Source organism: Bidens hawaiensis, unplaced genomic scaffold (assembly GCF_021521415.1).
Source record: "Bidens hawaiensis isolate Kalapana, Puna unplaced genomic scaffold, B.hawaiensis_p1.1 tig00036430_1, whole genome shotgun sequence".
In the NCBI taxonomy this organism is placed as follows: Eukaryota; Viridiplantae; Streptophyta; class Magnoliopsida; order Asterales; family Asteraceae; genus Bidens; species Bidens hawaiensis.
In genome coordinates, this window is record NW_027496370.1 from 186,195 (window position 1) to 200,539 (window position 14,345).

The 14,345-nt window shown below is 32.8% G+C and overlaps 1 pseudogene; it reads left to right on the plus strand.

Moving 5' to 3' along the window:
- The first annotated feature begins 10,550 nt into the window (after positions 1 to 10,550).
- Positions 10,551 to 11,129, plus strand: LOC143588528 (toll/interleukin-1 receptor-like protein pseudogene; annotated as a pseudogene).
- The last annotated feature ends 3,216 nt before the right edge of the window (positions 11,130 to 14,345 follow it).

A 14,345-nucleotide genomic window follows, 5' to 3' on the forward strand; every position in this document is an offset into this window, starting at 1 on the left:
TGCGGGTTCTCGTGAAGCAACCCGTGAAACTGAGCAGAATGAGCAATGGTATTTAGAATGTTCGACGGGATCTGCCAATTCGTAGCAACTCCAATGGCGGGTGGTGCGATGCTGGATCTCGCACCAGCATTGGCCGGTCGGGCCTGGTCCGCAACTGTCCTTCTCGGTGGTGGAATGTCGCCCATGATCCTATCCCTATCGTCGGAGTCAACGGATGAAGAAGTGGACGAGGGTGAAACGGGATGACATCTCTCACGAAACTCTCTCTCTGACTCGGGGAATGCTTCAGTGTCGGGTGGTCCACGAGATCGAGTCTGTCGCATAAAAACTATAATTAGGAATAAGAGTATCTAAACTATTCTAACAAATAAGTAAAATAAAACAAAAATAATTACATGTAGCACAAAAGGTAATGACTAACTCGGATTGCTCTCAAAACGCTTAAAACCGTGTCCCCGGAAACGGCGCCAAAAACTTGATGTGTGTCTAATAACCCTATAATAATGACCCTCTCACCAAAGCTTTAATATTAAAACGAAAATCCTAAAACCACACACAACCGGCACGTGTACCGATCGCAAGTAGTATAGACCTAGGAAGTCCGAGTATCGAACACGTGGACACGTAAGACGCTAACGATTACTAACCCTAGACAAAACCTACCTTAGAATAATAATTAATTGATTTTTTATTTTTACTTACTTAACTGAACTAACCAGACTAACTGACAAAAGTTACCTAAAATAGAAAACTTAACGGGGAACTAACTGTGTTGACTTCGGATGGAGAAAAACGTCTACCTAGGTCTGAATCAAATTGTAGGCCTTACAAGCTAATGGATTGAATTACTTCAAGACACCGGTTCCTAAAGATGACACAACTAAGGATCGCTCGGGCTCACTGGATTACCTCTCGGTCTCACTCAACAAGCCTAAACTACTCAAAATCGGCTAAAACGACCAAACCGGGAAACAATTGCTAACGTGTTCTAATGCTAGATCACCTCTCGTTCTCACCAACACTCGACCCTAATGGTAATGAATACTACACGACCAAGGATAGAGGAACAATTCAACTTAAACCAAAATAGATCAACTAGTCGCTCAAAACTCCTAAACCTGACAAGAAACGAACTCGCTCTTGCGCAATCCTAATTCTAGCATGCAAAGGCAATGACACAACCCTAACTTCCTATCACCTCTCGGTCTCAAAGAAGGTGTTTAACCGTTGTACTTAATCCAATAAATCATGCAACAAAACCCTACGGTGGTACCTACCGCAAACAAACCCTAAACACAAAGTCTAGAAACAAACAATGCACCGATCTATCAATACAAAACTAATCAATCAAGACACGGGGTTTATGCAATGAATCACCAAAATTTCCAGCCCTTAAACACAACATATTTCATGTCTAAATCAAACTTTACAATAGCAATTAAGGTCTATTAATCAAACAATCCATAAAACCTATCAAACACTAACAATAATCATCATTCCTAGGTAGAACTAACAAGATTAGCCTATGATCATATTTGGACAGCCATGAACATTTAATAAAACCATTAATAAACTCATCTTAAACATCAATTCAATCATTCAATAAACAATACTAATCAATAACAAGTCAATATCTCAAGTAATTGCAAAACTACTAATCAATTGAACAAGTAAATCAAAGTTGATGAACAATGAAAAAGATGCAAGGATATAGGCTGTTCAGGGGCTGCTCATGGCTGTAAAACCTGATGGTGAATGATCCCGAGGCTTAATTCTTGTGTCTTCTTCCTTCCATAGCCGCTACACGATCAAACCCTTGCTCCCAAAACACTTTTTCTCTTTTCTTTTTCCCTACTGTTCTGCCGATCGGACCTCTTCTCCAGCTCTAGGGTTTTTATTTTTTTTTATATTATAATATAATAGTAAGATTTGGGCGTCCATGATGCACACGGGCCGGGCCTTGAGCTTTGTCTTGAACTTGTATGCGTAAAAGGCTCGTAGAATGCTCGAAAAGCTCGGTTTCTTCTTCCTTGTAACCCATAACCTACAATATAAACAAACTTATGTAAAACCTATATAAATTAAGTAAAAGCACGTAAAATATGATACAAAACGTAGATAAAACGTGCGAAAAATACGAGTGTTTTACAACACATCAATTATGATAGGGTCTTTAAATCCCTAATATAAATAAAGAAGGATATTTGCATATAGATCGTGTCTATGCACAATAATGCTTATACTTATTTAAGAGACGGTTTTATCCGAAATACAAAAAGATTGTAAAGACTATATAGTTAACATAGTCCATCATCTATAAGAAGATGAAATAAAATAAAGGATGCAACAAATCGGATAAGAATGAGTATGTTTTTCGGTTGTATGAACATGGAAAGTTCATAGAAATAACCGATGGATATAAACGGAAGAAATCCGTCAAATTTATAAAGCAAAAGACAACATGAGACAAATAGAAGTATCTTGAAAGTTATCAAGATGAATAAATTGAAAGGATTTGATAGACTGAATCCAAGAGGCATTTTATCTGACATCAGTAAATGTTTAGAATACAAAAGGTAAGGTAAATAATTAAACACAACTGGCCACTGTACTTAGTAATTTACAATTACTTATGATATTCTGAACCATTGACTGATAGTATTAATTAAGATGTCATTTCAAGTTAAACTCGAGAATCAAATTAGAGAGAATCTAATCATCCAAATTTAAGTCAGCGAATCTTGAGGACGAGATTCATCTCAAGGTAGGGAGGATGTAACATCTCGAAAATACCCCATTCAAGTATTGGGCTAAAAATGACAATTTTGAAACTTTAAGGAGTTAAAATGAAAATTTTGGGTTTTTAGACCCATCGCGCTACGCGATGGGTGGAAAGGGTTGATCATCGCGCTACGCGATGCCATTCCCTAGGAGTCAACGATTCACCAGCATATAGCTGACGTATTTTTCCCCTCATTACAGGAAAGCAAGTATAGCACATATAGCAAGGGATAGGAGTCACTCTTGGAGATAGATGCTCGCAGATAGAGATGGCTCAGTTTTTTTTATAAATAAAATATTATAAACAATCATAAACAAAGGTTTGTAAATCAAATACTTGAATAATTAATATTCGAAAGGTTTTCAAAATAAATTAATATAATCAAAGACTTCCGCTAATAACCCGCAACTCTGATATGTTTTCAAAACAGGTACCAACTACGGGTGTCACGCCTAGGCCCTAAGTCGGGGTGTGACAGTGGTGATGGTGGTAGCGGTGTTGGTATTGTTGAAGGTGATGTAGCAGTTGTTGGTGCTGGTATTGTTATTGTTGGTAGTGTTGGTGATATCTTTATTACTGTTGGTTCTGGTGTTGATGATGTTGCTAGTGATGATGAAGAAAGTGATGATGATGAAGAGGATAAAGAGGAAGGGGAAATAAATGATGAGGACGATTCAGACAATGATGATGATGATGATGGAGGAGAAGGAGGAGGAGGAGGAGGAGGAGGAGGAGGAGGAGGAGGAGGAGGAAATGGTGTTGATGATGTTGGTGTTGGTTGTGGATCATGTAATCAATCTGCTCCACATAGTGATGTTTCCCATGATGATCCATCTGTTGGAAATGTTGTGAATGAAATAAGGGATTGGGATGCAGAAATAGAAGATGAATTTAACACTATTTTTTGTCCTAATGTCTTTACGGGTACCGAATCGCATGTCAAAGAAAGGAGTTAGATTCAGACTACGAGGTTGACTACCTAAATGATACTCCAGATCATGAAGCAAGTGATCCTGCTGCTGATGATGATCAAGTCTTATCTGTCGCTGTTACTACTACAGTCCCTGTTGCTACTGCTGAAGCTGACCCAAAACACATGCCAGGAAAAAGAAAGTTGCACTGTGTTGATAAACTTGCAACATTCAATGCATGAATTACCCATATCATGATGATTCACTCATCATAGACTGCAAAATGGCACACTGACAACGAAAGTTGGGCTATTTGGCGTTAACATGGAGACTTCACCTACTTGCATTACACTGAAATGCATATGCTGCCCCATCTTGACATGAACTTCTTTATACGGGCAGCGGGTGATGGAATTGGTGAAAACGGGGTCGATGGATGGTTTAAGATATTTCTACACAGAGGAGCAAAAGATGGCATCCCAAATTTTAAGCCCGGCATGGGAAGGACATACAAGCATCCCACTGAAATTGTTCCTGCAATTTGAAAAAGAAGGAAGACCTGGAGGTAAAAGATGCCAAAAGACGAGCGCGAGGTTTAGCATGGAGAACCTTTTGCGCCCGACACACTTTCAGACTTCACTTCTTAGCACTTTCATGGTGAGACTTGTGAAGAAGTTGTGTACTGCAAGCATATGCGATCCTCCGTTTCTTCGACGGGCATGAGTTGATGGGGTTCGATGAGGCATATATTATGAAATTGTATAAGTCTCGTCTACACATGTTGGAAGATCAAGGTCGCGGAAACACTGATGAAATAGTTGAGAAGTTCAACAAGTTCATTCTTTACATTGCTGAAAATCAATTAATTGATCAGCCTGACACCTTTGATTATGAGATAGCCTGAAGACGGAAGCTGTTAGCAATACTAAAGACTAGAGGGATATTGTAGAGCTCATTTTGTATGTTATAAGTCTTTTCTATTTGTTAGCTAATCGTTTGTAGTTTTTTAACTTTCATTTATTTTGATGTATGTTTTGGCCCGAGGCTTTGTAATCAATGTCCGTTGGCCGAAATAATAGAAAGGTTGCATGACATACCATCCACTATAAATAGTGGAGGTATGACCATGTACACACCAACTCGTTTGAAAACCTACTCCCACCAACTATCTTTCTATCTTATCCTCTCAACCTTTCCTTGGATAGAAAATAACTCAAACTCAAACAAGTTCCGAGATCTAACTCGGTTATAGGTGATTTCCACTAGCCTATAACTTAGATTGATCCAAGAGCGTGTTGTAAGATCCGTCTAGGGACCTATAATACGTGAATATGTGGAATGTGTTTACTATTTTTATGGTGCTAACTCACAAACTCAAACTCAAACTCAAACTCAAAGCGAGAAGGTCCGAAGAGACGTACCTGCGCTACCTATCCTTCAACTTCGGTTGTAAAAAATGGTGGTATCATTATCATTCCCCTAGGATGGGGCGTTATTGTTGGTTGCATTCCACTTACTTATGATTGAATATATTGCATTCGTAACATGTGAATCGACAAACATTTTCTTATACGATATATATATATATATAGGGAATGGTTCAGGCGAGAATGATATTAGTGCAAATAGTGCGAGAAATCAATCTAGCCATTGATATTGTTTAATCAATAGTTCATAACTATAATGGCAAACTTGTGATAAAAAATGAAAAAAAATATTGAAGGTTTTGAAGAGAAAAGGCATTTTGGTCTTGATGTTTGATAAGGAAAATATGTTTTCAATCAATTTATGTCATTTAACCAATCAATCCTAAACTTTTTCAATTGTATCTCTCTAGAGTCCAGTATTTTCCACTTTTCTCTCAAATATTATTTATTTCTGCAGAATGTCTTCTTACATTTTAATTAGATTTTTTTTATTTGATTACCAACTTTTTATTTAAATTCTTACTTTGGGAAAAAGAAAATTAACGATAAATGATAGATGCACTTATGGCATTTTCTAAGTATATGAAATTTTGTATCTCTATGAAAGTTCTAACCTACATATATGAAGTTTCAACCTACACTGTGTATGTCTATGTCTGAAATGTGTAGGAAACATTCAACCTTATGTGTGTATTTTAATTTAGTCAATGAAAAACATGATGTGTAGAAAATGTTCTATCGTGTTGGAAAGAATTCTATTGCTTATGTTGTTGAGTGAATGTAAAATTATTAAAGACAATAGCCCTAAAAAATGTTAATTACACCGCTAATCCTATACAAATGTATGAGCCAATTGTGTAGGTACTAAACATAAAAAATATTTATGCGACTATGAGTTATATTATGTAGGGATCCATTATAAATACTTACAGATGCCATAAGTTGCTTGTGTAAGCATAAGTTAGTTGTTTGTGCGTTATATAGAAGCATTGTTTATGGCATTCTATGTGTAGCCTGTTTACTTTGTTGTGTAGGTAGTAACTATGAAATTATGCAGGAATGCTTTTTTTTTATTATATATGTAGGTTGTTTACTTTGTTGTATAGGTAGTAACGTAACTATGAAGTTAAGTAGAAATGTTTTTTAATGTGTAGGGAATGTCATTTATTGTGTAGGATGCCATATTTATAATTATTGTGGATGATTAGTATGGTACATGCATATGTTGTTGTGTAGCATAAAAAAAGGGGGGGGGGGGGGAGAGAATCTGAATTCGAGGAAGAAACATAAGTTTCAAGTAAATGAAATTTTGGAGGATATGCAAAAACACAATAATCGGAATTTTAGTTGTGAGAAACAAAAAAAATCATGAATTTAAATATGATAACACGTGTGAACTACCGGAGAACCGCTAAACATTCATTCCAACTCGTTTGTTTAAATAACCTGCCTTTGATTATTTGAAGAAAATAGAGTGTGGAAGGAAATTTTAAGGCCAAGCACATATTAATCGGTTTCAAAAGAATTTTAATGGGTTTAAAGATGACATGTATCGAAGCAAGATTCCATCTGCAGTAAACAGCTTGTCCATAGCTCCACCAAAAGATGAAATGTGTCCACGATGTGATCAATAAATTAATGGTCAATTCACAACAATAAAGATTGAACAACCAGATAGTAATTATACCCAACGTGATCCAGTCTTATTTCGAAGGAGATTGAGTAATCATGCAATTGATTATGAGGCATTGATTATGAGGTAGGGAATGATATTAATTAAATGGTTGTAGTTTTTAATAAAAAATGATTTGTAGATAATAATATAATTTTGTAAAGTTACCATCTATATATTTACTTAACAAAAATATAATTATTAACATTTTACTAATTTATCTTTACAATTAAATAAAACAAAAAGGAAAAAAAACATGATTGATTAAAAATATATTTTTTTTATGAGTTTTTAAGTTTTCTTTCTAAGAAGGAGTTTTCTCTTAATCCTCATACATACATATATATATGTATATATAGGAAGTATAGAATGAAAACACATTTAAGTTATGAAAACCCTATGTAACATCATTTTTTTTTGTTTTTTTTTCACATGTAATATATATTGTAACATTTAATAAAAAACATCGAAACATAAAAAAAAATCGTTTTGCTATTTTTTAACATTTTTTTACTAATTTTTTTATATGTTTTCAGGAGAGAGAAAAAGTTATATTTGTGTTTATATTTTTTATTAACTTTAATTGTGGACCACATTATTCAAACTTTAATTAAAAACATGTGGTTAAGAATGAGTTTCTAGAGTTTTCACAACTCAAGTGGGTTTTTATTTTAACCTAACCCTATATATATATAGGGAGATTTCAGATGAGAACTCCTTTGAGTTTTAAGAACTCAAAAGAACTCAGTGTAACGATATTTTTTTTAGAATTTTTTTATATATGCGTAATATATGTAGGTTACATACACGCAAAAAAATTACAGAATTTTTTACGCACCGAGTCGACTTTTTACATATGTGTAACGGACGTAAAAGTTAATGTAACCACTTACATTTTTATTCTCTCTCCTACTTTGACTTTTTTGCCAGATTTAATCTCAACCACATATTTCAATTCATTTAATTAAATGTGTGGCCTAAATGGAGTTCTTAAGTTCTTAAAACTCAGCATGGTTCTCAAAATATCCCTCCCCTATATATAAATGGAGTTCTTAAGTTCTTAAAACTCAACATGGTTCTCAAAATATCCCTCCCCTATATATATATAGGGGAGGGATATTTTGAGAACCATGTTGAGTTTTAAGAACTTAAGAACTCCATTTAGGCCACACATTTAATTAAATGGATTGAAATATATGGTTGAGATTAAATGTGATTAAAAAATTAAAGTATGAGAGAGAATAAATATGTATAGTGATTACACAAATTTAAAATTCCGTTACACATATGTAATAAGTCGACTCGGTGCGTAAAAAATTCTATAACTTTTTTACGTATATGTAGCCTACATATATTACTTATGTGTAAAAAAAATCAAAATAAATTGTTATGTTGAGTTCTTTCGAGTTCTTAAAACTCAAAGTGGTTTATTAAAATTATTAATTTTGGTCCAATAGTTTATTTTAGGCTTTTATAGTACAATAGTTTCAATTAACTAACAGCTTTAGTCCAACTCATTAACGTCATCCACCAATCTTCAGTTAATACAACTTAGAGGGGCTTTTTTGTATTTTTCACAAACTTTTTATTCATATGAATATTTATTTTTTCTACTAAATATAAGTTTTATACTTTTTGTTATTTTTTAACTATTATGGTTTATTTTATCTGAGTACGATGATGATGATGATGATGATTTATTTTTAATTTTTCTTTCAAAACATAATCTTTTATGTAACTGTATATTTATTTATTTATATTTGAATACTTGTAGTTTTACTTTTTATAGCCGTAGGAGTATCTAAGATTTAAAGAATAGAATATTTATTTTTTTAATTTTCGTTTTAATTCTATACTTTTACTAACTACAAATGATTTAGAAGAATTAGCTTTTCTGCCTATATTTCTTAGTGGTAAAAGAACATATATTTATTTTATATTGTTTTTTTTTAACTTTTCAATTAACGGAGGGTTTTTGAAAATCTGTTAATTAATTTTAATTCTTGGTTTTTATTTTTTTCCCGACCAACTAAATTTTGTACTCTATAGTGTTTGAAACAATTATTTCACATCTAAATCACCTTACCAACCATCAAATTGGGAATGATTTCAAGAGTTTTACTAAATGCGCTCTACTCTATTTTGCATTTAAAGTTTACAAAAATTAAATTAAATTAAATTAACTATGTACCGTTACTAAATGCAAATCAAGAATTAAAACAAAAATAATGGTTTTAAAAACCCCTCCATCAATTGAAAAGTTAGAAAAACAATATAAAGCAAATATATACTCTTTTTACCGTTGAGAAATAAATGCATAAACACTGATTTTTCTAAGTCACTTATAGTTAGTATAAGTATATAATTAAAATTGTACTTCAAAATAAAACTAAATACACTGTTTTATAATTCAACATACTATTACAGCTATAAAAAGTAAAAAAAAAAAAAAGAATCACGACTTTTCAATTACACGCCTTTAAAAAACAATCAAACGATTTACAATGAAGTGGCAGGTAAGCGGGCAACTCGCTTTTAAATAGTAAATCCAATTCTGCTAAAAATAAAGTTTTGGCTCTTATGGACTGATAAATTGCTATGATCGACTTTCTGAACTCTGTTCAGAAGTTCCACGACATCCGGAGCTAAGAAACCAAATGTGTTAGGCAAAGGGGATAAACGCGTGTTGATTCTCCAAACAAGTTTTCTCGTGTTTAACAACCTTGCCTGATGCCGCCTTCAATGCTGCCTGGCCTGCTACAAAACCATTGTCCCTAAGACCAACAAAAGGGGACACTCTTGTGAGATCCACACAAAGCGTGTTTCCTCCCTACCCACCAAAAAACAAGAATATCGGCCAGTCGTAAAGTAGATCTTCCTTCAAGAGGATCCGTAGTAAAGTTTACGGGGGCCTCATTTTTAACCGAAATTCCGGCCCGTTTAAAAACATCGCATAGAACATCCCTCACCAAATCATGTCTGTATTTAAACCCAGGTAACTCTTTACAATAAACTGCATGTTCGCCAAAAGAATCCAAACAAACCTTGTGGCAAACTGGGCATGGCTCATCTACCGGGAACAAAGGGATCATTAACCGATACTTGATGATGGTCTAGTACTCCAAAGCCGACATATGTTGGCCTACTCCTTCAATAGGGATAGCATTTAAGAAATCTTGAGCCCGGGGAGCCCGAAGGCACTCAAACACCGCTTTCTGACGAGGAGATAAATTAAACTTCTCTTCCAGACTCTATGTAATTCCACTATAAAGGGCACTCGCCAAAGTATGTTTGAGATGCTAAATAGGTTTTAATTTCTACGCATGTACAACTCATTCATGATTGTTGGTGAATGATTCTTTTTTGTTTATTTTAAATATATTTGGCGGACCGATGAGCTTAAATTAATTCAAGTTTACAATTAAATGCCGGGACCGTCGATGCCAGCCGAATTCACATCATTTCATTGCAAACGTGGATTTCCTTTTGTGTTATTTTTTGTGACTTGGGATTTCATTGGAAAAAACGGCTGTACTAATAAAAATATTAACCTTTTAACTAACAGATATTTTCGAAGACCAAGACCTTTCAATCCCCACTAACAGATATTTGTGAATAACAAATTTGTGGAAAGGATTTGATGAAGAAAAAACATGTCACAGCACCCCACTAACAGATATTTTCGAAGACCAAGACTTTTCAATCCCCATGCCTTATATCATCCCCTTCGTTTCTCAACCTCCACTTTACTCATTTCCATGGCGTCTGCTTCATCATCTTCTTCCCGCCCAAATGATACTATTACTGCTACATATGACGTGTTTCTTAGCTTCAGAGGTGAAGATACTCGTCATTCTTTTACTGATCATCTCTATCATGCATTACTCCGAGCAGGACTTCGCACCTTCAGAGACAATGATGAAATCGACAGAGGCCAGGAACTCAAGCCGGAAATTGAGACCGCAATAATCAAATCTAGGTCTTCAGTAGTGGTATTGTCCGAGAACTATGCGACTTCCAGATGGTGCCTGGATGAGCTTTGCTCGATCCTCGACCAAAGGAGGAAGTGCAATCATTTCGTTTTACCTGTTTTCTATCATGTCGATCCGTCAGATGTAAGGAACCAAAGACGGAACTTCACTATCAAAAGGAGAAAGCGAACTGCGGGTGATGTGAGTCGGTGGAAGGCAGCACTAACAGAGGTGGCCGATTTGAGTGGCATGGTTCTTTCAGGGTATTTATATGCTTTCTCTCCGTATTCAACTATTCATGTTTATAATTCAAGTGCAAAAGAATCTATTATGTCAATTATTAGTTATAATACGATCAGGTGCTAGTTATTTTGATGGTTTTAGGAGTCTTAGTTCTTGCATTAGATATGCAAATCAGCTAGCAATTTTAGGACATTAACAGCACAACCATTTAATTTTGTTGTTTTAAAACTCTTTTGTTTTTTCTTCCTTTTTATGTAAATCCTAAGGTAGTGTTTGGTATGAAGTAATGATAGGTGTAATGAAATGGATCATTCCAAAGTAATGAAATAAAACATGTTTGGTTGGCATTTATCAATGGAATGAATCATTCATAAAGAATGAAATTCCTTCCATATATAACATTTTTCATTCCTTAGTAAAATGTGTTTTTTCATTCATTCCTTCAAGGAATGGAATGAAAAATTGTCAACAATTATTATTATTATTATTATTATTATTATTATTTTGTTGTATAACTATTATTAATTATAATTATTATTATATTTTTATTATGTCGTATTATGTTATTACCGTTTCATTAACCGACAAAAATATATGTGTGTATAGTTTACTATTTAATAAAAAATAATAATAAAATGATCATTCATTTCATTCCTACGTGGTAACCAAACAAGATAATGGAATTGTAATGATTCATTTCATTTCCATGTTCATTCCATTCTCCCGTTCATTCCATTACCTTATACCAAACAGACCCTAAGTCACAAACCTAAATGTATGTATTTAGTAAGAAATGAAGAACGTAGCCTCGCTTAAAAGGATTAAGAGGATTTTTGGTTCCACTGTATCATCGGTATGTATATATATATATATATGGCTGATTTATTTTGAGAAACTTTAAGTTTTAAAAACCCAAAAGAACTCAACGTAATAATTTTTATTTTTTTTGCATATATGTAATATACGTAGGTTACATGTACGTAAAAAATTACAACATTTTTTACGCACCGAATTGACTTTTTACATAGGTGTAACGGACGTTTAAACTAGTGTAATCACTGTACATCTTTATTCTCTCTCCTACTTAAATTTTTTATCAGATTTAATCTTAACCTCATGATATAATCTATTTAATTAAATGTGTTGTTAAAAATGAAGTTTTTAAAGTTCTTAAAACTCAACAGGGTTCTCAATTTATCTCTCCCCTATGTGTGTATATAAAGACACACACACCAGCTTTTATCCTCTGTATTACGGTGTTGTTTTACATTACTAGTTTCTAATATTTATATAATTTTTTGGATTTAATTTTATATATTGTAAGAAAGTTAATAATATACTTAGGATTTGATAATAAAAGTTTTTCCAAATAAATGAGATGTTATAACATGGTTTAAAAGCTATCTGAGTTTGATAAGACCGATGACACGCTTATTTTTTTCCTATAAAATTGTTTGTAAATTATAAATAATATATTTTTTTTAAATCAGATATTAAATTTTAGTATATCCCTAATTTATAGGATTTTCATAACAAATATTTGGTGAGATTAATTTTTTAATTTAATAACATTTTATGCCCGTTTAAGGGCTGTCTGGGTTTGGTGAGACTCATACCTGTGAATTCGGGTCAAATGCATAAGAAGACTCCATTTACAAATAAATCAATTTGGTAGCTTGAGAAAATGTAAGGAACAACCAGAGGGATTTTAAAGATTTCGTTTATATATATATATACATATATATATATATATATATGTACATACACTAGGTTTTATCCTCCGTACTACGGGGGTGGTTTTCATTTTTTATTTCTTATATTTATATATTTTTATTTTTATTTTATTTATTATAAGGGAGTTAATATCCTGAGGGTTTGATGTTGAAAGGGTTTCACAAATAAATGAGATGTTATAACCCGTTTAAAAGTTATCTGAGTTTGGTGATACCCACGATCTGCTTATTTTGTTTACTATAAAGTGGTTTCTTAATTATAAATATTTTTTTAAAAAAAAATTACATATTAATTTTTAATATATCCCTATTTTATAAGATTTTCATATCAAATATTTGATAAGATTAATTTTTAATATAATGAGATGTTATAACCCGTTTAATGGTTATCCGGGTTTTGTGAGACTCTACTCCTGAATCCAGATCAAATGCAATAGGAGCCTTTGTTTACAAATAAAGCAATCTGGTGGCTTGAGAAATTTTAGGATGTTTTGTTTATATATATTTAAGACACACACATACACACGCACACACACACACATATATATATATGGATGATTCCTTTTGAGAACTACTTTGAGTTTTAAGAACTCGAAAGAACTCAACGTAATATTTTTTTTTGAATATTTTTTACATATGTGTCATATACATAGGTTACATGTACGTAAAAGAATTGCAACACTTTTACGCACCGAATCAACTTTTTACATATGTGTAACGGGCGTTTAATTAGTTTAATCACTGTACATCTTTATTCTCTCTTCTACATAATTTTTTAATCAGATTTAATCTCAACCACATAATCTAACTTATTTAATTAAATGTGTGGTTTAGAATGAAGTTCTTAAAACTCAACAAGGTTCTCAAATTATCCCTCCCCTCTCTCTATATATATATATATATAGAGAGGGGGGGGATAATTTCAGAACCTTGTTGAGTTTTAAGCACTTTAAGAAACTCATTCTTAATCTGATTAAAAATTAAGTAGGAGAGAGAATAAAGATGTATAGTTATTATTTTAAGTTAAACGACCGTTACACCTATTTAAAAGTCCACTCGGTGCGTAAAAAATGTTGTAATTTCTCTACGTACATGTAGCCTACGTATATTACGTATATGTAAAAGATATTGTTACATTGAGTATTTCGAGTTCTTAAAACACAAATTGGTTCTCAAAAGAAATCAGCCATATATATATGGGGAGAGGATGAAGAGAGAACTCCTTCTTAGAGAGAAAACTATAAAACTAATAAAGAAATATTTTTAAATTAATTAAAAAATTATTTTCTAGTTTGTTATCCTTAATATATGTTGTTATTTTTTTACTAGAAAAAATAATAAAATAATAAAAAAACTCGTTCTAGTGCAAATATGCAATACATTGACTTTTTTTATTGCATATTTGCACTAGTGTATTTTGATATTAACAATAGTGTTGAATAGCATATATGCAATTATGTGTATTGTATACATGCAATAATGTTAAATTATATACAAAATTAAAAAATCAATATAGTGCATATGTGCATTAGTGTTGTCTTACGTATATTAGTGTTATATTTACATATATTCAATAGTGTGTATTGTATAATGCAATTGTGTTGTA